This window comes from Lethenteron reissneri, chromosome 2 (assembly GCF_015708825.2).
Source record: "Lethenteron reissneri isolate LAM-NWPU_2019-01 chromosome 2, ASM1570882v1, whole genome shotgun sequence".
NCBI lineage: Eukaryota > Metazoa > Chordata > Hyperoartia > Petromyzontiformes > Petromyzontidae > Lethenteron > Lethenteron reissneri.
This window is the reverse complement of record NC_083780.1, coordinates 2,806,167-2,832,481: the sequence shown is the minus strand read 5'-3', so window position 1 is coordinate 2,832,481 and position 26,315 is coordinate 2,806,167. Positions and strand designations below refer to the sequence as shown.

Sequence of the window (26,315 nt, the reverse complement as noted above, 5' to 3'; positions counted from 1 at the left end):
TGACTCTGTTGACTATTGTATCTTGACGGTTCTGCTGCTGATGATTGTGATGAGGTTGTTACTGAATTGCTGCTGCTGTTTGTTATGACGATTTTACGATCGTGTCATTCGTATTGTAATCACGTAGAGTTAACAGCACTGACTCATGTTAACGATAATTAATTACGTCTGCTCCGAATGATCGATAATCATAATTCTGCTGCTGCTGAGGATTCCGATACAGATCATCATGACTATCGACGAGCGGACTGTACGTCTGTCTATAGTATAATCACTCCATAGTATAATCACTATATTGTACAATAATCGCCATATAGTATAAATCTATAGTATCATGACTATATTGTATAACCATTGTATAGCAATATCACTATATATGGTATGATCACTATAAAGTACCATCACGATATCGTATCATCATTATATCCACGTAATATCATCACTGGGAAGTATCAGCACCATAAAGCTGAGTCGGCGACACAGAGACCCGACACTGCGTTCGCGACACGGGCGTTCGCGACACGGGGGCTATCGTCGCGTACAGACCGCGTGGGGTCGCGAGCTTACGGCATCTGCAGATCTTAAGAACAAAACAAATTCCTGCTCGTGTCAACCGTCACACCCCCCGTGTGTGTGTGTCTGTGTGTGTCTGGTCTGTACGAGCTGTGACCGTGACACGGCTTGGGAAGGGGGCGGCCTTCATCCAGCAGTGGATTGAGGGAGCGATGTCTGTGGACGAACCCACGCTGAGCACACGCGCAGAGACAATCGCGGAGAGAGGCGACAGAAGGAGCACGTGGATTGTAGAATGCACGCAGGATATCTGTGAAAAAGAGCTTCATAGCTCATAGGATTTCTCCAGAATAAAAAATTTAGATTTAGAAGGCACACGGGTTAGAGAGAGCTTCGTATTGATAGCCATCCAAAAGTGTAGAGACCTGAAAATGAACGCAAGTGGAGCTGTACAAACTATTAAACTCTTTTTTTTCTATTTTATCAGGTAAGGTCCATTGCGTTATGCAGCTCAACGAAGTGGCTTATCACGTTTAAATGTTACGTAGCCATAATCTCTTAAAGCGTGTTTATAAAAGTGCCCCGGGAAAAATCCACGCGACCACGGCGAGACAGAATTAGAGAGAGACACGCAAACTCTAAATATACAGCAGCAGGCATCGTCAAAACCGGGATTGAACCCACGACCTCATGTATACCAGGCGAGGTAGTTAACATCTCCTAGCCACCGTAGTGGACGATGGTCGAGACTAATCACGGAGCAGCAGAACGGGAAAGGATCACGTGTCCGAGATCGCGTCCACCGAAGGAGACGGAGCGAGGGGACGGGGTGGATCGCAGCACCTGTAGGATCGTGAGATGTGACGGATTGAGAGAGGCCTTCATCCAGCAGTGGATGAACCATGACTGATGATGTACAATAAAATGCGTTTATTATGTATTTGTCTCAGCCCTAAAATAAACATTATATGTAATAGGCGACGTTTCGGGCAATGTCCCTTCTTTACAGAACATAGAGAGGTCAGAGAGAGAGGATGATAGGAGTTGGAGGCTGCACTTTAAACTATAGCGCCTGATACGCATTCCATAAATATAATCGCTTCTTGCGAGTAACAAACAAACCCTTTAACAGTAATAATAAAATGCATTACGAAATAAACTCACCTATATTAAAACGTGATACGACAACATGTGGCAGCTGGCACATTGCATCGGACGCATGGGCAGAGCATATCCAGGGCTTGCCTGTTCCGGGTGTTGAACTGTGCTGTGCTGGTGAGGAGGAGTCAAACTTTTGTTCTGTCGGTAAAGTCACGTAGCTATAAAACACGAACTGTATATATACGTGACTTTAACCGAAAGAACCAAAGAGTATGGATCCCTGCAGTCACGAAAACTTCAAATCTAGTTTGAGGAGGAGTCAAGCCATCGGGAATGGACATCACCAGTCATCCTCATGGCTTTGTTGGCCGCGCAGTGCGCACGGCGCCCCTCTGCGTGTTAGAACACACAGCTACAAGCTGCGCGGAAGCCAGCTGTGTTAAGTGAGCCTCTGTTTATTTCAGGCGCGTTATCCCCCTCCCACGCGCGCCGCGTTCAGTCGAGGAATACGCCCGCGCGCAGGTCGGCGAGCACAGGGTATGTTGTGACAGTCGCGTTGGCAAACTCGCCCAACGGCGCACGCATCTGGAAATTCGGTGGTGGCTAGTTGTGTGGTGAGTTTGGTGTTGGACAAAAAGAAGACCAAGATCCCCCGTAAAGGCTGAACATACTGTTGGGGCAAGTGCTGTTAGCGAGCACCGATGAAGGCCGGAACGGCACACGAGAGGGTGGATGGCCAGCACCACGCGATGTTTACACACCGCACCAGGAACTCATGAGGCCGAGTCGACCTAGGGGAGGCTCAAAACCGGTTCAGAGAATCTTCACTGGTGTTGGCCGTGAGCGGAAATCGAACTCGGGTTGCCGGGTTCGTAGCGCAGCGTCGCGCTAACCGCTACACTCCACACACACGCGCACACACACTACACGCACACTACACACACGCGCACACACACTACACGCACACACATTTCCCGACCACAACAATAAGTGGAAGAGCCGATCAGCTATCATGACCATGCTTTTCTTCTCCCACAACTCCGATTAGCACGGTTGGCTACATACGGTGCGAAAGAAATTCGACATACATGAGATTGAATCGGCATTGGTCCAAACATGGCATTGGTTGGTATTTCAAAATGTTTACGTGTATTTTTTTCGTGAAAATGCAGAGCTTTTCTCCGTTGTTTATGTCATTATTAGGATTGCATTGTTTTCTGTTGTAAATCCACGGTAGTTTTTTTATTGAAATTTCTGTGACCTGGTCTCAAAACCAGTCGAACATATTAGCATCTGGGTGAATCGCCTACCCGACATCAAATATCAAACACATGTTCACGTTGAAAGCTTGGACGTGATGTTGCACGGTCTTTATATTCGCGAGTGTGGAGTCGTATCCACCCACCCGCCCGCCCACCAATTCACAGCACCGGTGCGGTCGAGAAGACCTTATTACCATCATCATTATCGCCATGAAATTATTAATACTCTACACACACCTGATTATTTATTTCCTCTCTGTCTCTCTCGCTGTCTCTCTCTCGGGCACGTCCGCCTAATTAAACAAGTTAGGGGAGGGAGAGAGAACAGAGAGGCGAGAGAGAGAGATTAATGAGGCTCCGTTCGCTCCCTTACCTGCTCCCTATCAGCCACACGTAGACCCCCCCCGAGAGGCAATTTAACCTGATGAGCGGCAACACCTCCACCTGCGCTGCTGCCGCCGCCGCTGCTGCTTCTGCAGTCGGCGGGCAACCTCTACGGCCCCGATCTGTGATGGAAAATCCTGATGACTCAGCAGCAAGCAAGGCTCTCGTGTGTGCGCGCGCGTGTGTGTGGTGTGTCTCTGTGTGTGTGTGCGCGCGCGTGTGTGTGTGTGGTGTGTCTCTGTGTGTGTGCGCGCGCGTGTGTGTGTGGTGTGTCTCTGTGTGTGTGTGTGCGCGCGCGTGTGTGTGGTGTTTCTCTGTGTGTGTGTGTGCGCGCGCGTGTGTGTGTGGTGTGTCTCTGTGTGTGTGCGCGCGCGTGTGTGTGTGTGGTGTGTCTCTGTGTGTGTGCGCGCGCGCGTGTGTGTGTGGTGTGTCTCTGTTGTGTGTGCGCGCGCGTGTGTGGTGTGTCTCTGTGTGCGCGCGCGCGCGTGTGCCTTTGCCCGTTATTCATTTAACCCGTTACGTGCGCGACTCAAGGAAGCTGGGGTTGATGGATCACGGAGTGATTGCTTCCCTGCTCTGTTACCGCGTTGATTCTGCAAATTGCGATCGCGCACGGCAGCAATCGTCGACTTACCCCCAACCCCCACAACCCCCCCCCCCCGATGTGCCAACGATTATATATAACCGACCGACGTTTCGCGCCACGCGCCGGAAGCTTCGGCAGGGAATTGAACGTTCAGCTGGAACAGGGCGCGGTATAACCCAGAACACGCAACGAAAGGCAGTTAGCTGTGCGCGACAGCGCCGAACAGCTGCTCCGTGTTGAGGGTTTGTTGGAGACCCGTTGAACCAGGACGTGGATCGCAGTCCGCTCTGGAGAAGGCAACGCGTGCAGTGCAGCGTGGGTTCGTCAACCGTGACAGGGTCTGCCTGTGTAGCTGACACTTTCTTGCAGTGGTGGGCGTGGTGGGGGCCCTTCGTATCGTACGAAGTTTCTCACGGTTCATGACCACGCAGAGCCAAACGAATATTATTTAAAATAATAATAAAAAATACGATTTGCCCAAATATCTCGATGTAGCAGGAACCTCCTGATAGAAATCTTGAGACTCGGCGAGGCGTTGCTTTATTACTGTATTATATTACTGTTCAATTGTGGCATTTTAATTGTAACTTTAATTTGTGTTATATAATCTAAGTGGTCATTTATGCTATTAAGTTAAATGCCGGGCGTGGGCGAATTGGGCATTTGCGTAATACCAGCGCCTGAGCTACCGACTGCTCAGAAAACCAGTCACGCATCACACTGGAATGGAGTTAAGCAAATGCACAGAAAGCGTGTGAGAGTTCAATCCAAAGCCGATAGAGCCATCCCAGATTCGACACGGCAACCGCCTTTAATTTTCAATTTTGAGCCATTGACACTCGTATTGACGTTTGTAACACGTGTTTGTGTGCGTGTCAGTTGGAATCCCAACCAGCGCAAACATCAGTGGCGAGTAATATTTGAACCTACCCTGGGCATTTCATGGGTGGACTCGGCCTTGAAATGAGTCATTTGGTGGGGGTGGTGTAAAAAAAACTGGGGAGACAAAGGCGGGCGGGCGTGTCTGTGTGTCGACCTCGAGACCAAACGGTTATCTGCTTTTCCGTGTGTTAGTTGCGCGTCCTTCAACGCACCTCCGTTTAGCGCGGTCGTTCTACGTCCGGTGCAAAATAATACGTTCAACGTGCACGCGTACAAATGCGTCGGCTTCAACCAAAGACTCGTAATAACACGCACCGCTGGCCCTTGTGAATCCGCCCGTGTGTGTTTAAAACCCATACAACTGTTAACTCGCGATATTTATTTTTATTTTACCAGGTATGTCCCCACTGAGCGACGTGGCGCTTTGTTTCAGAAGCCACCTGGTCATCACAAATGACAGCTGAACCACGTGGATTGTCATCGCACGGACATTTTTATAGCAGCAGCCAAATCCTTAGCGCGGTTTCGGGGGCTGTCTCTTTTTTTTTGCTTGTTCCACTCAAGCATCTGGGCTCCAAATATAGCCGCGCTCAGTGGCCCATCCTCAGCCCCTCGAGGTTCTTGCCCTCATACTCGGCGTGTGCCTCAAATAGAACACTCACGGATTTATCACCACCATCAGCATCATCATCATTATTATTATTGTTGTTGTTGTCGTCGTTGTTGTTAAATTCATATCTGCCACGAGTAGCCCAGTGGTTGGCCCATCGCGCGAACGGACCAACCCGCTCGCCACCTAACCTCGTGTGCGATGTCTCACCACGGAGAAACGAACATCAGTGGCGAGTGATGATGATGATTATTATTATATCCCAACCGGCATTTGCTCACGAATAAATAATAAAATAGCCCGAACTGACCGGTTTGGGGAAGTATGGTCAAATCGCTCCTTCGCGGAGTGGCTTGGGCTAGCCTTCATGCAACAGTCTATATGAGTATTGTTGTATATTGCATTAATTATTTAATGATCATCATCGATTAAATCACACTACTATCGATGCATTCGCGATTATGTTGAGCGTACCCACGTGCTCACCGTAGCATCATAATCATCACCGTCAGTCATCACGATCTGGGTTTAGACGGCACCCAGACTCTCACAGCCGGTACCAATGACGGCAGCCGGGGCTACAACGTACGGGCATCGAAGTCTCTCTCTCTCCGTCTCTCTCTCCCCCACCTGCTCCTCCCTCTCCATAATCACCTCCCTCGCTCGGCTCCTCCTCTTCAGCTCTCCCTCCCCTCTCCCCCAACCTTCCCTCTCATTATCTGCCCCTCCCCACGTCTCTCCCTGCCTAATCTCTCCACAATCACTCCCCAACCACCCCACCGCTCTCACCCGACCTCCCATCCCCTGCTTAGCCTCACTCCCTCGCCGCCTCGCCTTCTCTGCCAAAAGACAAAGATCCTCCGCATAGCCTCGGCAGACGTCTGGGCCAAGTGCTGTTGAGCGAATATCACCTAGAACCACACAAGACCGCCTTTGTCTCCCCCCCTCCCCCCAGTGGCGATGTTTACAAACACCGCACCGGGTACTCGTTTTGAGGCTAGAGTCAACCTATAGGAGAGGTCCGGGGCCGCTTCAGAAAATTGGTGGCCGCGAGCGAGAATCGAACTCGGCTCGCCGGGGTTACTTGGCGCAGTGCGCTCGCCACTGCGCCACCGTTCATCAACACCTTAGATTGCGACGCCCCCCCAGCCACTCCCTCCCCCATCCCCCATTCCCCACCCCACCCCCCAATCCCCACCCCACCCCCAAGGGTCCCTTGGTTGCGTCTGGAGTCTCCGAGGTGGGAGTTGTTATCGGCGTGGCCGAGACGGGTCACGTGGGAGCGAGGGGCGGCTCCGAGTCGGGGTGCGTGGGCGATTACAACTTTTGGGCGACCTGGGACCGAGGTGGAAAGGACGGCGAAGGGAGGGGGGCGAGGGATGGGACGAGTGGAGGGGGGGAAGCTGGGGGATTGTTGGAGGGAGGGAGGAGGCTGGAGGGGGTACTGGGAGACGCAACGACCACAACTTTTGCTGCGGGCTAAACAGCTCCGTGGCACTCGCATCGTTTGCAACGAGACAGCTTTTTCGCGCGTGGATAATTAATACGCTGTACGTTTTGTGCAAGCGCAAATATCCATGCATATTCATTCGAACTGCTTCAAATATATATGGTACTGGTTATACATTCACATAAGGTAAGCTGAATCTAAATGTTTATTTATCCCGCAGGAATCCGATGAGCTATGAAGCTCCTTTTCACGGATGGCCAGTTAGGGGTGGGTCGTAACTTTATAAGAGCAAACAATACAAAACAACGATAGTCATGCAAAAGGTAAGCAAGTCACTAAAGATGAATACAATTAAACAAAAGTCGAAAAGTACAAAATCATTAATTCCTGTCGATTCTTTCAACTTTAAATGCAAGATTGGGCAAGGCAGCAAAACAGCAACAATACAAGACCACAGCAAGACAACAACACATAGTTCCGTCATACAATTGCACCTGTAAAATTGAAGTGTGTATACACGGGTAAGGGTCAAAGTTACAAATCACACGTGCAAAGATGGTTGTTATCCCACCACCGATCCTCTGCTTATGAAAGAGCGAGCGGTTGGCACAGTGTTTAGCGCACTGCACTGTGAAACCACGTGACCACACGAGTTCGATTCCTGTCCACGCCGAAGCACAGAAAGCGGTGACGCGGCCTCAACGGCGAGCCCATCAGCCGCCTGTTGCAAGAGGTTCACGGTTCGAATTCTAGCGTCCGCCCTGATTAATATTGAGGGTGCATTGACCGTATGAAAAACACGCGTCGTGCGCTTCGCAGTGGACGTTCAAGATCTCGTGACATCACGCGCAAGGGGTATAGGCCATTGTGTGCTGGCGTTATGGTCCACATTCGAAGCGACAACACTGACACCGCGATGGACACCTGTGTGGATTTAACATAGCAATCGTCGCCCCCTGCTGTGGAAACACGGCAACACCCTCCCGACAGACGGCCGCGACGCGCCTCTTATCGAATTCTCGCCGGTCCAGCACTTTGTCTCTTTAAAGCCGCTCACCTCTTCCTCAATGAGCATCCTCTTCGCTCCCCTCGCCCCTCCACTCCTTCCCACTAATTCCGTGACCCGTAAGTCATCCTTTATTGCGGTCACTCAGCCCTCAACCCTTGCACTCACCCTGTCATCTCAATCGTTCTACTTAGTCGCCGTTTTTTTTTTCAAACGACGCTACAAATATAGTATTAGATTATAAACACAGCGATACCCCGATTTACGTCTACCTCTTGTACGTCGTTTTGCAAATACGTCGCCACGTTATAAATGCCGCTGCTACCCGATCTGTGTCACCTCCACTCCCACACTTACGTCGCTGACAACATCGTCATCGTCCGTCCTTTATCCTACCCGTCGCCTCTCAGCCTTCGCGCCTGCCTCCTCACTGTTTCGAATAACAAACGTGACTTAAGGTCTTCGCTCATTTAGCAGCTTCACATTCCTTATTGCCGTACAAATACTGGAGGAAGGGCCTTTTCTATTGATGCTCCCTGGGTCTGGAATGTGATCGCCAATCAACTGCAACTTGGATCACTACCTGTGAGAGCTTCACTCAAAACTGCTCTAGAAGAGTTGTACACCCCGAGCTGCCACTGCTATTCAGAATGGCCTGAAATCAAATGTATCGTTCCGGATGACCGCTGCAAAGTATGATCTTGAGTTTTGATTATAGTGTCCTGATCTTTAAAGGTGTATTGAATTTTTTATATACTGCTACTGATACTCCTGCTGTTATGGAGTGACTCATGCAGCCAGCTATGGCTGCAAAGTTTGGTCGTACATGTTACGTATATCGTTTATTGTTCAATTTGAATCACAGTTCCTATGATCACTGTTACATTGTTTTTATAGCGACTGCGTAGCGATTCGCGCGCTGCACTACGAACCCGGCGACCCGAGTTCGATTTCTGCTCATGGCCACTACCGGTGACGATTATTTTAACCGCTCTTGGGCCTCTCCTAGGTCGACTCAGCCTCAAACGAGTAATTGGTGTGGTGTGTGAACATCGCCACTGGGGAGACAAAGGCGACCGGGCGTGGTGAATCCAAGTTCCGAGCGAAGTCGGGAAGTAAAGCTATATCTATATATAAAAGGGACATTTGTGAATGTGTGTCTGTTCTAAATGTTTAGCGTACTTCCCGACATGCAATAAACTTGAAATTTGCCATATGGGTACTTTCCAGACTGTACACTATGCAAAAATTAAAAAAATACACTTTGGTATATTTTTTTTTTGGGGGGGGGGGGCAATAATGCATATATTTTGCACGGCAAGTGAGCTGTGACGTCAAATCTATCACGTGAACCGCGCATGTGGAAGCGTAACGCATTGTAGTGTGCTGGTTAGCGCGCTGCGCTACGAACCCGGCGACCCGAGTTCGATTCCCGCTCACGGCCACTACCGGTGACGATTATTTTAACCGCTCCTGGGCCTCCCCCCTAGGTTGACTCAGCCTCAAACGAGTAACTGGTGTGGTGTGTGAACATCGCCACTGGGGGAACAAAGGCGGCCGGGCGTGGTGAATCCAAGTCCCGGGCGAAGCCGGGTAGTAAAGCTAGTACCTAATAAATGAAACTGAAACTGAACTGAAACCTACCTACCCTTTAAAACGCTTCGATGTATGTCGTTTCGATATTCGTCGTCACACCTTTTCAGGAACACATCCCCAACGTAAACCGGGGTATTACGGTTCTGTGGGCGCCACGGTGGCGAGATGTTAACTACCTCGCCTGGTATTCAGGAGGACGTAGGTTCGATCCCGACCCTGGCGCCTGTACATTGAGAGTCTGCGTGTTCAACTCTCCTGGTGATCGCGTGGATTTTTCTCCGGGTCCTCTGTTTTATCCATCCACATTTACAATAAATGCGCGTTAAGAGTATTTGGCTGCTATACATTTTCACATGATAAGCCACTTTGTTGATCTATAATTTGTGGCCAGGTCGCTTCTAAAAAAAGAGGTGTATAGCTTGGTGGGTCTTACTTGGTAAAAATAAAAAAGTTAGTAATAAAAAAAGTAGCGAGTGACATCTGGACCAGTCCTGACCTGCCACATCTGCCCCACCCTTCCTCCCCAACCCGCACTGACCAGCGTGGTGAAGTATGATCAAACAACACTTATGGGCGTCGAGGCGTCGTGGGCCTTCATCTAGCAGTGTATTGGGTTAAAAACATAAAGTGGCTCAGAGGTCAGAGCGCTGAGCCGGCTCCACTGAGAACCCGGGTTCGAATCTGGGGTTCAGCCGCCTGTAGTGGAGCGAGTCGATGGTGTTAGCCCAGTCACCAGTGACTCGCAAAGGGACCCATAGACTCTCACAGAGACCCATAGACTCGCATAGAGACCCATGAACTCATGTGAATACTGCATATCACTCACGTAAAATACCACAAGCTGTCACGGACACCCGGAGACTAACATTGAGTCCCATGGACTAACAGACTGCTCCAGAGACTAACATAGAGACCTGTCGACTCATATAGAGGACAACATAATCACGTGGATACACAGAATCACATAGAGATCCAGAGATTAACATTGAGTCCAATGGACAAACATATAGCTCCAAAAACTAACGGTGAAAACTCACACAGAGGTCCATGGACTCAAATGAAGACAACATCTGGGAGATGGAGGTGTTATTACGCCTTATTCTCAAGCATAGCGAATTGTTGTTCTCAGGCCGGATCACCAAAAAAAATCCACAAACAACTTCGTTCGCATAGTCATTTAGTAATACGAGGAATTAACTCCAAAGCTGAGCATTGCTACGATTGCGGGTCGACTGCCATGTGACGAATGCAGGGCACGGGAGAAGGTGGTGCCACCTAACGTCAATACGAGGCGAGTGACGGGACCTCAGAAGTAGTTCTTTGGTGTCATCTTCCAGAGGGCCGTTTTGTGACACAACGTGGGTACAACGCAAACCGACCGGGACCATCTCGAATTAAAATGATGTCACCTCTTGCGGCAACTTCAGTTCATATGTCACATACATGTGGGGGGAGAGATATATAAATGGACGGACATTAACAATCTATTCACCGCCTTCACATGGGCGCGGCGTGGATGACGCTACAGGCCGGGGTGGGGTTGGCGAAGCTCCGAGACGCACAATTCGGACACGGCCCGCGACGCAAATCGCCGTGAGAGTCCGGCACGCGAAGCGACGTCTACACGTCATCGCTAGAGCGTGCAGGACTCACTAGTCGGGCACCGGAGGCAAATGATTTGGACCTGGCCAACCGCACTCTGTTTTGGATTGAAAGTGCGCTCGGCCACGCGTTCCTTTCGATTCGCGCCGACTCCTGAGCGCACGCGGTCAATGTGTGAGAGCCAAGGGCTCAACGTCCAACGACCCGGAGTCGATGGCGGTTCCGATCGGCCGCGCGGTTCCCTGCGTGTGAGAGGTACGCTCCAGGCGTGACTGAGGTGTTTGTTGAGCCTTCGTCAACGGCACTGCGAGTCGTGCGTTACATTCATTGAACCAGGTTGCAATCGTCGACCACGGCTTTGCAAACGGTCTTTTGTGACGTGAACTTCATCACCCCTCGACGGGATCGTGTGACCCGTAGCAGCAGACCTGCTTCCGATCCCCCACTCGTCACGTACACTCGTGAAACCCTCCGAGTGATGCGACGCAACTATAGACTTCGTCGTCAGTTTTATCGTCTATTGTTCTTTCGTTCTCGGAACGTTACTTGCAACGTAGCGCGGGGTGATTGCACTTCGGATGGTGCCGTGACGACAAATCAGTGAAGGACGGTACAGTCCTCGCTTAACGCGCGGTGTTCACACAACACGTTTTCGCTATTACGCGCTTCTTCCATTTGGGAACACGTTGGTACTACGCGGAATGTGCGCATAGTTATTAGGCAAAACACGCGCCCGTTATAACGCAAAACCTGCGCCCGGCATAACGCGGATTTTGAGCGGTCGACGACGAACTGCTTTCTTGAGCTGCGCGGCTGAGTGGTTATGGGAATTCTGGGAATACCCCAAACCCCTCCTAACCTCTCCTACCCGTCCTCCGAACTGCCACCACAACTACACCACCACTTTTAATAACCCCACTCTTTACTTCAACCACCGTCTTATGTCATCACGATTTACATAGCGCCTTTACGAAGATTATTTTATAGCAATTATTAAAAAAATGTACAGAGGATGATCATGATTTTAAATTAAGCATTGGTTTACTGTAGTAAGTGGCTGGTGTAGTATTAATGACGGTAGAACCAAGAGGGATTGATGCGGAGGGGTTGGGATAGGCCCTGCTCATAGATGGGCTGAAGGGGGGGGGGGGGACAGAAAGCTTGGGGACTGAAAATCTCAGTTCTTTCTCCCCGCCATGGGATGACTGCAGGCTAATTTTTTTTATACTGCAAATGTGATTACAGTATTCAGTTAAACGGTAATTATCTGCTTAACGGCGTTTTCACTTAACGGGTCACAATTCAGGAACGCATCTACTACCCCGTTAAACCAGGGGGTTGCTCTAAATTTGAGGCTTTGTTCACCGATGTGTATGTATGTATATTAAACGTCTGTCGTATGCCGTACATAGCCAACCGTGTTGATCAGAGGTGTGGGGGGAAGGACAACAAACGCAACCACTGCTCTAACGAGTCGCCCAACACGATCAGCCAAGCACAGCCAGGGATCGCTTTCCATCTCGTGGCGGGACGCTCATGCAACGCAGGTGCAATGTCCACACCTTTGTTAAACCCAATGATCATAATTAATATTGTAGAGTGCAACGTCTTGCAATAAAATTGCGTCTGCAAGCTACGTGCTCGTTGTCTGTTTTAATGGCCGTATACTTTTCATCTGTGAGCGCTCTCAATTGAGATGCGCAGTGGATAATGTGCGGGCGGGAAATTGCGCGCGCCCTGGCCTGAGCGCTGTTCCCGAACACGTGCTCGCCGGCGGTTATGCTGTCCACTGCTGCTGCATTGGCAGTGTGTGCACAACCAATGACAGCAACAACACAACACGTACCGTGTCAACAACAACAACAACAAAAACACAGCGCGTCGCCTTACAAATACACCTCCGATTAGCATGGCTTGGCTATGTACGGTGCGAAATAATAAGTTCAACCTACACGCGTACAAATGCATGTAATATGTAATAGGCGACGTTTCGGGAAATTGCCATATTTTGCACAGCACATAGAGAGGCCAGAAGAAGGGCCATTGCCCGAAACGTCGCCCAGCACGTGCTTTGTATTCGCAAGGCCACACCGCGCTATTGGCGAGCGTGCCGGGTTGCTTCGTCACGGGCGCTGTTTTAGGTCCAGGTGGAGAAGCGCACAGCGGCACGCGCATCTACAACAACAATAAAGGTAGAGGCGCAGCCCTGCAAGCGCAGGCTCACGCCACTGCTGGCAGAAGGGGCCTCCTCCTCCTCTAGAGGGGTGCTGCGGAGAACACCGCCTAGAGAGTGGTGCGTGGTCTACTCTTTCACTTCGTCGCCCAGATGCCCTGGCAGAGGGGGAGAGGACTCACGCTCTACCCCACCACACGCTCCTAAAAGAGCCTCGGTTGAGGGTCCCAGGGTGCTGGTCTAGTCTTCTGATGTCTTCGGGTCTTAAGTGGACGAACACTGCCGGTCCCGTTGAGAGGACCGGCTTTTATACACAAGTTGGGGCTTACCCCGCCCCGAGCCACACCTTCCCTCGAACCTTCTAGAAGGGTCTGGAAGGGTCGAGAACAGACCGTTCACCCCCAGCCCCCACCCCTTGGGGGTCTGGGGTAGAGGCCGACCGAAACTTAATTTTTGGTTTCGGCCGAAACCGAAAGTAAAAAAATGTACTTTCGCTCGAAACCGAAAGTAAACCGAAAGTTTAAAATTGACTTTCGGCCGAAACCAAAATTCGGCCGAAACCGAAAGTAAACCGAAAGTTAACTTCTTGGCTTCGGCCAAAAACGAAACTATGCCGAAAGAGGCCATTTGCCAACTTTCGGCGCCGAAACCGAAACCGAATTTCAGTAGGACTCTAATTGTCAGACTTCGAATCTCGGTATCAACACGCGTGTAGCCTGAAGCGAACGCAACACATAAGCCAAAGCGGGCAGGCGGCTGGGAACAGACAACAGAGGCACTTTGTTGTCGTCCTGCCAAAGAGACTGGAGATGCAGGCTGCCGTGTGTTGACCGGTCGTATATGCATTAGCAGACCATGGTTGCGGCTGTAACCTCGCTCCCAAGCTGCTGCTGCTGACGTGTGTGGGTGTGTTTGCAGCCTATCGCATAGGATTGCCTAGCGCCGATGACCGGCCGATAGGCAGAGTGATAGACGTAGGCTAGTGTTATATTTTAAAATAGATCTTTGGTTAATGAATGACGACCGAAAGTCAATATCAGTTTCGGCTGAAACCGGAACCAGACCGAAAGTTAAAATGTACTTTCGACTGAAACCGAAAGTGGCCATTTGCCAACTTTCGGCACTGAAACCAAAACCAAATTTCGGTCGGCCTCTAGTCTGGGGTCTCTACCTCCGGTCACGGGGCACCCGGGAGGTGTAGAGGGGAGGGGGGGTTACCCCAGGTTAACCACTACACCTCCCGCTCACTCTCCCGGCTGCCCCTATCGGCCTGTGAGCATGGTGACAGTATGGCGCAACATCACCCCTCCCCATCCGTAGCACCCAGCCGTCTCGGCTGTAAATAATCCTGAAGGCTACAACAATGAACAAGGTGCGCGAGCCTCAACTATATCCACAACACCAATAACAACAACCGCGGGTAAGGTGAGTAACCCGATATAATTACCCCAGCCCACCTTTACAATCTTACACCATATATACAACCGGCCAAAAAAAACGACAAAGGTACGCTCACGGTGTGGGAATAAGCGACCCCTCCCCCCCGAGATTACAGTCCAATTTAACCCAAAAGAGTGCAATAAAAGGCAACAAAAATGAACAAAGTGGACTGTACTCATTATGAATTGTGTGTGGCGTGTATGTGAGTTGGGGGGGTCAAGAAGTCCTGGACCGAGTCCTCATGGCCGGGCCGCCGACGGACGCGGCTTCCCCCAAGCCGGCGGGACTCAGGGGTGCCGGTGACGGTGGTGTGGCAGAGGGCTGTTTGGGTTGAGTGTCCGGGGGGACGGGGGAAATCATCTTGGCAGGGCTCGGCGGAGCAGATGTCAGTGGCGCCGGTGCAGTCGTCAGTTGTGCGGCCCCTGGAGAAAGGGGCAAGGACTTCCGCTGTTGTTCCGCATCATCAGCAGGCACACAACCCGGCTCGTCGGACACCTCACACAAATGGCCCGGACTAAGTGGAGATGAATCGGGAGCGTGTGAAACAAAGAACGGCTTAAGGCACGACGGATGCACGTACCAGCAGCGGCGACCCCACCGAATCTGCACGCATTGGGGCTGGACCACACATACCACTGACAACGGGCCCCCGCCATAGTTTAGCCAACTTGGGAGTACGTCCTCACAGGGACCTGAGGGCAGTCAAACCACGCTTTGTCACCCTATGGGCCAGCTCCGACCACTGACCCGGTCGGAGCGGCCAGCTTTCACGAACGTGATCCGAAGCCGCGTAACCAGATGCACAATCCGAACGATCGCAGCGGGATGGCATGAGGTGAAACTACGAGCTATGTGTATGAGGTGCCGCTACTTGCCTTCGGTTGATGCGGTGACGAGGGTGGCCTGGTGGACGATGATGGGAGCCTGGAGTAGCGCTGTAGTGGAGCCCGCCAGCCCGAAGCGACGTGGCTCTGCAGTCCGCAGTTGAAGCAGGATCGTCCTGCCCTGCTCCCGCCGCAGGAGATGTCCTCTCCTGGCTGCGATCCGCGTCCCGTCGCGGCCGATCTCCCGACCTCCATCCCTTTCCAGGAACGGAGGCGATGACCTGTGGTGAGCTCGAATCCTCTGGAGTGTCCCGTGCCTCGCCGGTGGTAGCAGCACACATCGGTGTGGGTGGGTTCGCGCCGGAGGAGCATATTCGCCTGAATGCACCTGGCGACTAGAAGGGAGCCGAGTTCTCATGTGAGCCCCAGCAGCTTGTGGATCACCAGCGCATCGATGCCCTGTTCATCTATTATAGGATACGCCGCCCTTGCCAACGCCAACAACGAGCAGCAATAGGCGAGAGGAGTTTCCGACTCCTCGCGCTTCCTGTCGTCGAAGAGTTGGCGAGTGTGTGACGGCGGTCCGTATATAGCGGCCTTCTGCTGCAGTGCTTGCTGGAGCGTAGCGCAGTCCGCCGGTGGAATGGAGATGAGCGCCGCCAGCACTTTGTCCTCGAGAGCCGAGGGGAGAGTCTGGAGTGCCTCCTCGTCCGACCAGCCCACCATGACTGCGTTGGACACGAAGCGACGCTCAAAAGCAGCCCAATCGCTTCCCGCCACAGAGAATTATCTCAGAACGGGCAGGCACTGTTGCACTGTAGACTTTTTCCCCGGCAGGAGCAGCTTTGAGGCGGCCGCGGCATCACGTGCAGTGTTAATGACAGCTCCACTGTCCAGTCGCGGGGCTGATGATGTGCCACCCCCTGATTGGTCGGGGCCATGGGCAGGGGTATTTTAATATTCGGCGGGAACCTCGGCAGCGATGGTGGATGCTGCGGCTCCGAGCGGCTCCGCCTGGTCGTCTTCCGCCGCCGCTGATTCCCCCTGGTTTATTTCATCCAGCAGGGATGCCGCGGCGTGGAGCAGCTCGGAGAGCCGGAAATAGGCCACCCAGCGCGTTCTTCCCAGTGGCGGCGGCCCGCTGAGTGGCCGGGCAGCGTGCTGCATGGCCAGTGGCATCTGTCCCTCTCCTCCCTTCGGGCCACTCAGACCTGGGGTTGATGCGTCGTCGGCGGCACCTTCTGGAGACCCGGTACGTACGGCTCTGCTTCTAGTCTCCATGTCGAGCTTGGGTAGCTATCGTTGGCCACTTCTGGCACCAAATATTGTGGGCATAACCTCGAGGAGACGTCTTCTTAGAGGCAACGCGTTTATTGCAGATAAACGATAACAATAGCTGTAACACTGAGGGGCATGGCCCCTGTAACAGTAAGGGGTACGGCCCCTTCACCCGATTACCTAAGGGAGGTACAGCCTCCCTTCTAGCGGGGCCTACAGACTCCGGGCTAGGCAATCACGGGTCCTCCACTATGGGACCTACGGGAGTTTAGACTAACCCGACCTAGCCAGGGTTACTGGTCCCACCGCTGGTCCGCTACAACCCGGCTCTTACAAGAGCCTCGGTTGAGGGTCCCAGGGTGATGGTCTTGTCTCCTGATGTCTTCGGGTCTTAACTGGACGAACACTGCCGGTCCCGTTGAGAGGACCGGCTTTTATACACAAGTTGGGGCTTATACCGCCCCTAGCCACACCTTCCCTCGAACCTTCTAGAAGGGTCTCGAAGGGTCGGGAATGGACCAGTGGCCCCCAGCTCCCACCCCTTGGGCGTCTGGGGTAGAGGCACCCAGGGGGGGGGGGGTTTACCCCACGTTAACCACTACACCTCCCGCTCACTCTCCCGGCTACCCCCTATCAGCCTGTGAGCGTGGTGACAGTAAGAAAACATACAGCGCCTTGGTATGGCGCAACATATGCGAGCGGTAAATTCCACGCGCCCTGGGCCTAAGCGCTGCTACTGAACGCGCGCTCGCCGAAGGCGATGCCCACGCCGCTGCTGTTGCTGCGTTGGCCGTGGTGCACAAACACAACGGTGGCGTGCTTCTCTCCTGAAGCCCTCTCGTCGTGGGGAGCAGCAGCGGCAGTGGCGGCAGAAACTCAACATTGGCATCGAGCTCGTGAACTCACTGCTGCCGCCGTCACAATGCTAATAAATAGAATATGTTAATAATTGTACCCTAAAATATTCCCTTTGCTCACCTTACAAAAGTAATGCGAAACCTGGCTGAACATCATCGTCGACATCATCGTCATCATCATAATTAATCGATTTTATCAACGTCATCCAACATCATCGTCCTCCGTAATGTTAAATACCTCGCCTGGTATACAGGAGGTCGTGGGTTCGATACCGCCGACCCAGACTACGCCTGTTGTCCATGTGGAATTTGCGTGTCTCTCTCCCCTAGAATAAAAGCGCGTTTAGAGCATTTGTTTGCTGTTATAAATTTCCACGTGATAAGCTACTTCCTTGAGCTATCATTTGTGGCCAGGTCGCTTCTGAAAAAAAGGTATATAGCAGCTCAGTGGAGCCTTACCTGGTAAAATAAAATAAAAAATGGTTGAGTTTGTTGACACCGATCCCCGTGGCAAGGCGCGTGCCATCATCGCCTCCTCTCGGCGAATCTCTCCCCCGCACCCAGCCCCCCCCCAGCTCCCCCCAGCCCCCCCAGCCCCCCCCCCAGCCCCTACCTCCCAGCACTCCAACTCACTCAACGAACCCGAGGCTCGGCTGGGAGCCCTGCCACTCACACAGCCGACTGCTGACTCCGTGTAAATTTAGACTGCGGCAGCCCCACTAATTGGGCTCCTCCTCGACAGAATGAGGGAAGCGCGTGTTTGAATTGTCTCTGTGCGCCTGTCTGTGTGTGTCTTTGTCTGTAGGGGGGAGCGGTAGTATAGTGGTCAGCGCGCTGCGCTACGAAAGTATGTTAAGCTGAAATGGGGGATAATCGTCGTTGCGTGTGTGTCTGTGGGAGCGCTGCGCTACGAGACCAGCAACCCGGGTTCGAGTCCCGCTCACGGTCACCATCAGTGACGATAATCTGAATCGGTCCCGGGCCTCCTGTGGTCGACTCAGCCTCAAATGAGTACGTGGTCGGTGTGTAAACATCGCTACTGGAGAGGCAAAGGCGACCGGTCGTGGTGCTGGCCACCCACTACCTCGTGTGTCGTGCTGGCCTTCTTAGGAGCTCGCTAACAGCACTTGCCCCCAGCGTTCGTTGCCTTTGCGGTTGTGTCGTGGTTAGCGCGCGGTGCTACGAACCCTGCGACCCGAGTCCGATTCCAGAAAACGGCCAACACCCGTGAAGACATTAAATGAACCAGTCAAATGCCTACCCTGGATCGATTCAGGCACAAATGATTACCTGTTGCGATGTGTACAAATGAGCATTGGGGAGACAAAGGCGGACCGGGCGTGGTGCTGGCCACTCATCCGCTTGTGTGCCGTACCGGCCTTCATAGGTGCTCGCTAACAGCACATGCCCCCAACAGGCTGTTAACGCAATCGGGGGATCTTTGTGTTTGTATCCATGTGTGGGAACGGTTGTGTAGTGGTTGGATTCCTGGCCGAGTGATAGCAGAACCCACGTTGGGACTTCCCTTATACCTAGTTCGACTCAAACTTAAATTACTACCCGGCCAAGTGTGTAAATCTCATACTCTTGGTTCTTTCGGTAAAGTCACGTAGGTAAAAAAAGGTAAAAATAAATAAAATTAAATCAGAAAATGTATACAGTATAAATTTTCTTGCTGTGGTGTTCACACATGATGATGATTGCTTGTGTTGCAATCGAAACGTCGTGATTAAATTTTATTTGTTTTAATCTTTTATTTTCTCTACCTATGTGACTTTACCGAAAGAACCAAGAGTATGGATCCTTGCAGTCACGAAAACTTCAAATCTAGATTGTGTAAACCTCATTTACTGGGGAGACAAAGGCGGCCGGGTTCGGATTTGAATCTGGTCCATTACACCCTCTCGTGTGCCGTGCCGGCCTTAATAGGTGCTCACAAAAACTACTTTCCCCAAGAGGTCAATGTAGGCGTGTCCATGTCTGCGTGCGCCCGCGCGTATGAGCCAATGTGTGTGTGTGGTGTGTCTCTCTGTGTGTGTGTACACGTACGTATGTACCGTGTCTATATAAACCAGAGCCTACAATTACTCGCTTCAACCTGCACTCAGAGCTGCAAGAAACCCGCTTCGTGAACCTCTCGACCGGAGTCAGTCAGGGCAGTGCGTGGGTGGGAGTCCACTCACCACATCTCGTTCGCTTTTTACTTCACTTTCACCCGCAGATTTTATTTCCCGGCGAATAGAAAACACGTGCCGGGAGCCGGCCTGATTATTATTCGCGTGCACGCGAATTTTGACCAGAATGGCCACTCATCACAGGGAAGGTGGTCGCACGGCTGCGGGATGATTGACAGGTAAGGACTTGACTGGGCACGACGTCGTTTTTTTGCCTTTGACCGGGTGGCGGAGGTCACAAGGTCAAGTTCGACTGAGCCAATCATTGTCTCCGAATTATAAAAGAGTACCGCTTTGTAGCAGGTGGGCACGGGTTTGTTTATATGGAGACTGCCCCTACCACCCCGCCCTGGCACAAGAATGAGGCATTTCCACCACTGGCCGTCACGTGGCTCGTTTGAAGCAGTGAGGCACTTTGACATTCATCTGCTATCGTTGTGCAAGATGACGGCCCTTCCTACAGACGAGGTGAATCTTCCCTGTCGGTGCTTCGCTTTATACTTACCACTCCCCTCCACGCACTCTCCTACCTCTCCCTGCCCATCTCTCTCCACTCCGCTCCACACACTTTCCTACCTCTCCCCTATCATCTCACTCTACTCCCCTCCATACACTCTCCTACCTATCATCTCTTTCAACTCACCTCCACGCACTCTCCTACCTCTCCCCTCTCATCTCACCCCACTCTGCTCCACATTCTCCTACATCTCCCTGCCAATCTCTCTCCACTCCCCTCCACACACTCTCCTACCTCTCCCTTCTCATCTCACCCCACTCCCCTTCACACACTCTCATGCCTCTCCCCTCTCATCTCACTCCACTCCTCTCCACGCACTCTCCTACTTCTCCCCTATTATCTCGCTCTACTCCCCTCCACACACTCTCCTACCTCTCCCCTCTCATCTCACTCCGCTCCCGTCCACGCACTCTCCTACTTCTCTCCTCTCTCCACTCCCCTCCACGCACTCTCCTACCTCTCCCCTCTGATCTCACTCTACTACTCTCCACACGCTCTCCTACCTCTCCTCCCTCATCTCACTCTACTCCTCTCCACACGCTCTCCTACCTCTCCTCCCTCATCTCACTCTACTCCTCTCCACACGCTCTCCTACCTCTCCTCCCTCATCTCACTCTACTCCTCTCCACGCACTCTCCTACCTCCCCCCTAACATCTCTCTCCACTTCCCTCCACACGTTCTCCTACCTCTCCCCAATCATCTCACTCCACTCCCTTCCACGCATTTTCCTACCTCTCCCCTATCATCTCGATCTACGCCCCTCCACACACTCTCCTACCTCTCCCCTCTCATCTCACTTTACTCCCCTCCACGCACTCTCCTATTTTTCCCCTCTCTCTACTCCCCTCCACGCACTCTCCTACCTCTCCCCTCTGATCTCACTCTACTCCTCTCCACACGCTCTCCTACCTCTCCCCTCTCATCTCACTCTACTCTCTTCCACACACTATCCTACTTCTCCCCTCTCCCATCTCTCCACTCCCCTCCACACACTCTCCTACATCTCTCCTCTCATATCTCTCCACTAACCTCCACACGCTCTCCTACCTCTCATCTCTCTCTACTCCCCTCAATACATTCTCCTACCTCTCCTCTCTCATCTCTCTCCACTCCCCTCCACACACTCTCCTATATCTCTCCTCTCATCTCTCTCCACTCCCCTCCACACACTCTCCTACCTTTTCCTTCTCATCCTTACCCCACTCTCCCTCCACACACTCTCCTACATCTCTCCTCTCATCTCTCTCCATCTCAGGGTGCGGCGAATTGGAGCGACCGTCCCGGGCCCAGTGCTTTGCGGGGTTTGGGGTAGAACACGCTTCGACGTCGCGGTGTCAGATTGAATACTCTCGGTTTAGTTTGAAGGCGTCGGGGGGGGGGGGGGGGGGGCATGCACATTGTGATGTTCCTTGGATCCCTCATTCCACTATGGACGGCCCTGCTCTCGCCTCATTGGTATTGGCTGGCAAGTCTATGCAGAGTCTTTGAGAGACAGAAGGGCGCTGTCTCAACCCCCCGAGAAAGGTAGCAAGGGGTCACAGATCAATCTTGATTTGAAGCTTTCGTGACTGGAGGAATCCACTACTAATTATTTTTTTCGCTTAAGTCACGTAGGTATAAAATAAAATAAATCACGACGTTTCGGGTGCAACACAAGCGTCCGTCATCAGGTGGGAAAACAGTCTGCCTCAGCAGCAGACCATGCTTTCCCACCTGATGATGTGTTGCGCCCGAAACGTCGTGATTTATTTTATTTCATACCCAAGTGACTTTAACGAAAAAAACAAAGAGTAAGGGGTCACAGCCCGCTGCCTTTTCCCCCCGTACAGCTGATTTAGATGCAGAGCAACAACTACAATTTAACATTCAGGCGGCCAAGCCAGATAACCGCATCAGGAGTAGCGGAGTGTATCGCTGTGATGTCGCCTTCGTGCTTGTCGAGAGGGCTGCCGAAACGGTTTCAGCCCGATGCTGAAACTGTCATGGAGATGATAGTTGTTTTTTTACCCTTTTATCTGGCAACAAAACTGACACCTTTTTTAAAAAGGAGTCATGTTTGCATTGACCACAATACCTGCGGTCGGAATGCAAACAAAAAACACAACTCTGATAATGTATGTGCACTGTCCTTGAAATTGATTGGTCCACACCCGAGACAGCTTTTCTTAGAGCCTAGTCTCACACGGTGTTGGACCAGATGACGCCAAAAGGTGCACAACTCAAAGACAATGCACCATCAGAGTATGAAAGCTCGGGGTAAGCATTTACACCATTGGAAAAAAGGTGTCAGTTTTGTTGCCAGATAAAAGGGTAAAAAACCAATTCTCATATTTTACTACTGGCAAAGGAGGTTCCAATGGTGTTATGGAGATGTATCGTCTATAGTGCCATAAAGTCCAGTTAATCAGAATCATTTCAAGTTCATTCTGTTTGACCGCGTCAGAACTCAAGAGACCGAGTTGAGTCTCATTTGCAAGAATGACCAAAATATCAAAAGCAAAACAAATAAAGTACGGCAATGAAGCGAATAGAAATCCGAGCAAAAACAACGGCTCCACAGGACATATCGAAATGATTGCACTGAGATAAATCAATGTTTTTTTAAATACCTTTTTATTGGGCATTTTTTTACATATCTGGCAGATTATTATCGACTGATCATCATACAATTGCGAAGTTAAGTAACAGAAACATGCAACATATGAACGTATTGGCGCTACACCGGTGTGCGGTATAAAAAAAAAAAAACCTCTCGCATTTATTATTTATTTTCCCGCAATTCGCAACCTTTGGTCAGAATATCTCGCGGGTGCGTCAAAATCAGTTTTCATGATGTCGAAGCAGTTGGAATGTTATGAGCAGCTGACCACGGATCTTCACAGTCTGTTTGCTGTATAGCACCCAGCCTGATGACGATTGTCTCCGTGTTCCAATGAAAGATTTGACCCCTGCCCTAGACTTGGTCTGACAGTTTCTCGTTTTATCGGACCCAAATCGACGGTCAATATTGACCTTTTTCAGTAACTCTCAGTCGACTGACTAAACCTTCGAATCGCGTCAGACTTGGCGACAGGGTAAATGAAAGACTGATAACACTGGTCAACACAACAACAACAAAAACATTTTCTGGCCTGAACTTTTGCAGCTGTTCTAGACTAATTTCAGGGTGCTGATTCCAAATCTGATCTCAGATTTGCTCTATCACATCTCATTTTTATGCTATCGGCATACCCCATTTTCATTGATTTTACCCGAAATAAACTCTGTCACTTATGATTGCAAGTTGTTGCGAGTCAATGACTGCTTTAGTGTTAAAATATGGTGCTGTATTTTTAGGATAGTGTGTTTATAATATCATTTTATGTAGATATCCACATTTATTTAATATTTTTCTTCTGCAATTTTTATTGAAAATGCAATATTTGATATCTCAAAAACGTGATGTGATAGACAAAAACTGATGCCAGATTTGGAATCAGCACCCCAAAATTACCTTAAAACCGTTGAAATATCTTATGCCAGAAAAAGTGAGTTGACCAGTGTAATCAGATTTGTTGATTAAAATTTAGATTTTAGACTGTTTAATGATAACCTGTGTATTATGCTGTACCGGTGTACCACCAATACGTCCATATATAGGGTAACAATTTAACGAATGTGTAAACAGACATGGGTGTATGTCAAATACAATCCTATTACCTGCACACGTAAACAAGATCACGTCACCATGATATACCCCATCACTCCATTGGCTAAAATTCCAATCCCTAAAACGACATCAAATGAAATATCTCATTCCTCATCTCTAACATCTTCCACGGACTCGCTCCTGTCGAACGAGAGATGTTAAGGGCATCACGGTGGTGAGACGATAACTACCTTGCCTAGTATACAGGAGGTCGTGGGTTCAATCTCGACCCTGACGCCTGTATATGTCAGAATTTGCATGCTTTCCTCTGTGGTTGCGTGGATGTTTGCCGGGTCGTCCGGGTTTTCACATCATAAGCCATTTCATCTTCTTGGTTCTTTCGGTAAAGTCACGTAGAAGGGAAGTAATAAAATAATAAAAATAAAACATAATAAAACAATTCTCACGACGTTTCGGCCACAACGCAAGCAGCCGTCCTTTAAATCGAAATATAAGCCATTTCGTTGAGCTATCATTTGTGACCAGGTCCCCTCTGAACAAGAGCTATATATCTCAGTGGGCATTACCTGGTAAAATAAAAAAAATAGTTAAGTTTAGTTTAGTAATTAACCAGTGGCTAACCACGCCTGTAACATAACGGCCACCACATGGGTTCGAAAGTAAGGGCGGGAAGGTTTGTGATTGGACAAAAAGGTGATCAATAGATACAAACAAAATCTGTGGGGACATTGGAGCTAGAAACTCGGTTTTATTTGATCGAATATGCGGGCACCTTCTAGAAATGTGCCTGCCCGAAACCATTTCTACGACAATCAATAGATGACTGACGTGTGTCTGTTCCCTGATCTGTATAGGTGCGACTGCTTGGAATAAAAGCAAGGGAGAGATTCGACTGTGTAACTCAGTATAAGAGCCACCCAACCTGCTGTGAGATTCTAGGATCAGGAATCATGACTTATTCCTCGTTCGAACAACACCACCGGCCACTGCGTGGAATTATTTGAAAATCAAATTTGCTCCAAACCCAAACTCTCCTACGAGGATCGCATCGTGGCAATTGCCGTGCTCTCCTTTTTATCTCGGCCACGATATTCGGCAACTGCCTCATCATCACCGCCATCGCCTTCTTCAGGCAACTGCAGACGAACACCAATGCTCTGGCGCTGTCGCTCGCCGTGTCCGACCTCCTGGTGGGGGCCATTATCATGCCGTTCAGCGTAAATCGCTCTGTGTATCAGTGCTGGTTTCATGGACGCGTCTTCTGCAAGGTTCATTTCTTCCTCGACTACGCAATCTGCAACGCGTCCATCCTGTGCCTGGGCTGTATAGCCTTCGACCGCCACGTGGCCATCTGCGACCCGCTGCGCTACGCTCAGCGCGTGACCAGGGGGACGCTGGCATCCATGATAGTGCTCATCTGGGTGGGTGCTGCTCTCCTCTCGGCACCCATTCTGCTCAGTCTTAATGAAACGTGGGCCAAGGGAATCATAGAGATTACGGGTTGTCCCGACGGTTGCCACTTCGCCGTTCACGTCATCTTGACACTCGTCGTGGGCATCCTGCCCTATTTCATCATCATGCTGCTCATGCTGCTGGTGTACGGTCGGATCTACGGCGTGGCGCGCAGGCAGTCGCGTCAGATCAACAACTCCAGCGGCTCGAGGGCGAGCGACGCCGACAGCAGGAGCAAGTGGGCGGCCATGAGACGCGAGCACAACGCCACACTCACCCTGGGCATGATCGTGGGCTTCTACCTCGTCTCCTGGTTGCCCTACTTCACAGCGAGCGTCCTGGAAATGGCATTCGGCATCTCGACCAGCGCGCTCGTGTGGGCGACGGTGACTTGGTTTGGTTACGCCAATTCTGTGGTCAACCCCGTCCTCTACGCCACGTTTAACCGCCCGTTCCGCACCGCGTTCCGCATCATCTTCAGCAGCGAGTTGTTCGCCCCTGGGGCCAGACGTACCGACCTGCACGGTCTGAAGGTGGCAGGTGGCTGACGTCATATTTAAATTATTTAACAGAATTTAAAACATATATTTATGGTTATTCAATACATTCTAAATGTTATATGACGTGGCTCATAGCACTTAAGGATAAAAGCTGGACTTACCTAAAGTCTGGACCGACCCCAAGAACGTTACTGGTGTTTGTTTTATGAATCCGTAACTTAAGAAAACTATAACATGCAGAAGCTCATATTATAAATTAGGGACTTTCAGTCCGATTATCTCTCCAGCTATAATAATAATGCCCCTGGAACTATACATACATAATACAATATAGCTCTTTGCCAGTGTATAACTGGATGTAGGCCTACCCACCTGGCCAGAGTAGATTATTAAATTAGGGGAAGGCTAGGTTAGCTTTAAAATATACTGTCAACGGATATTAGCCCTACCTCGGTATT

General features: G+C 50.8%; 1 pseudogene; it reads left to right on the top strand.

The window, feature by feature from the left end:
• Positions 1-24,855: 24,855 nt before the first annotated feature.
• LOC133342563 (trace amine-associated receptor 9-like) lies at positions 24,856-25,905 on the top strand (annotated as a pseudogene).
• The last annotated feature ends 410 nt before the right edge of the window (positions 25,906-26,315 follow it).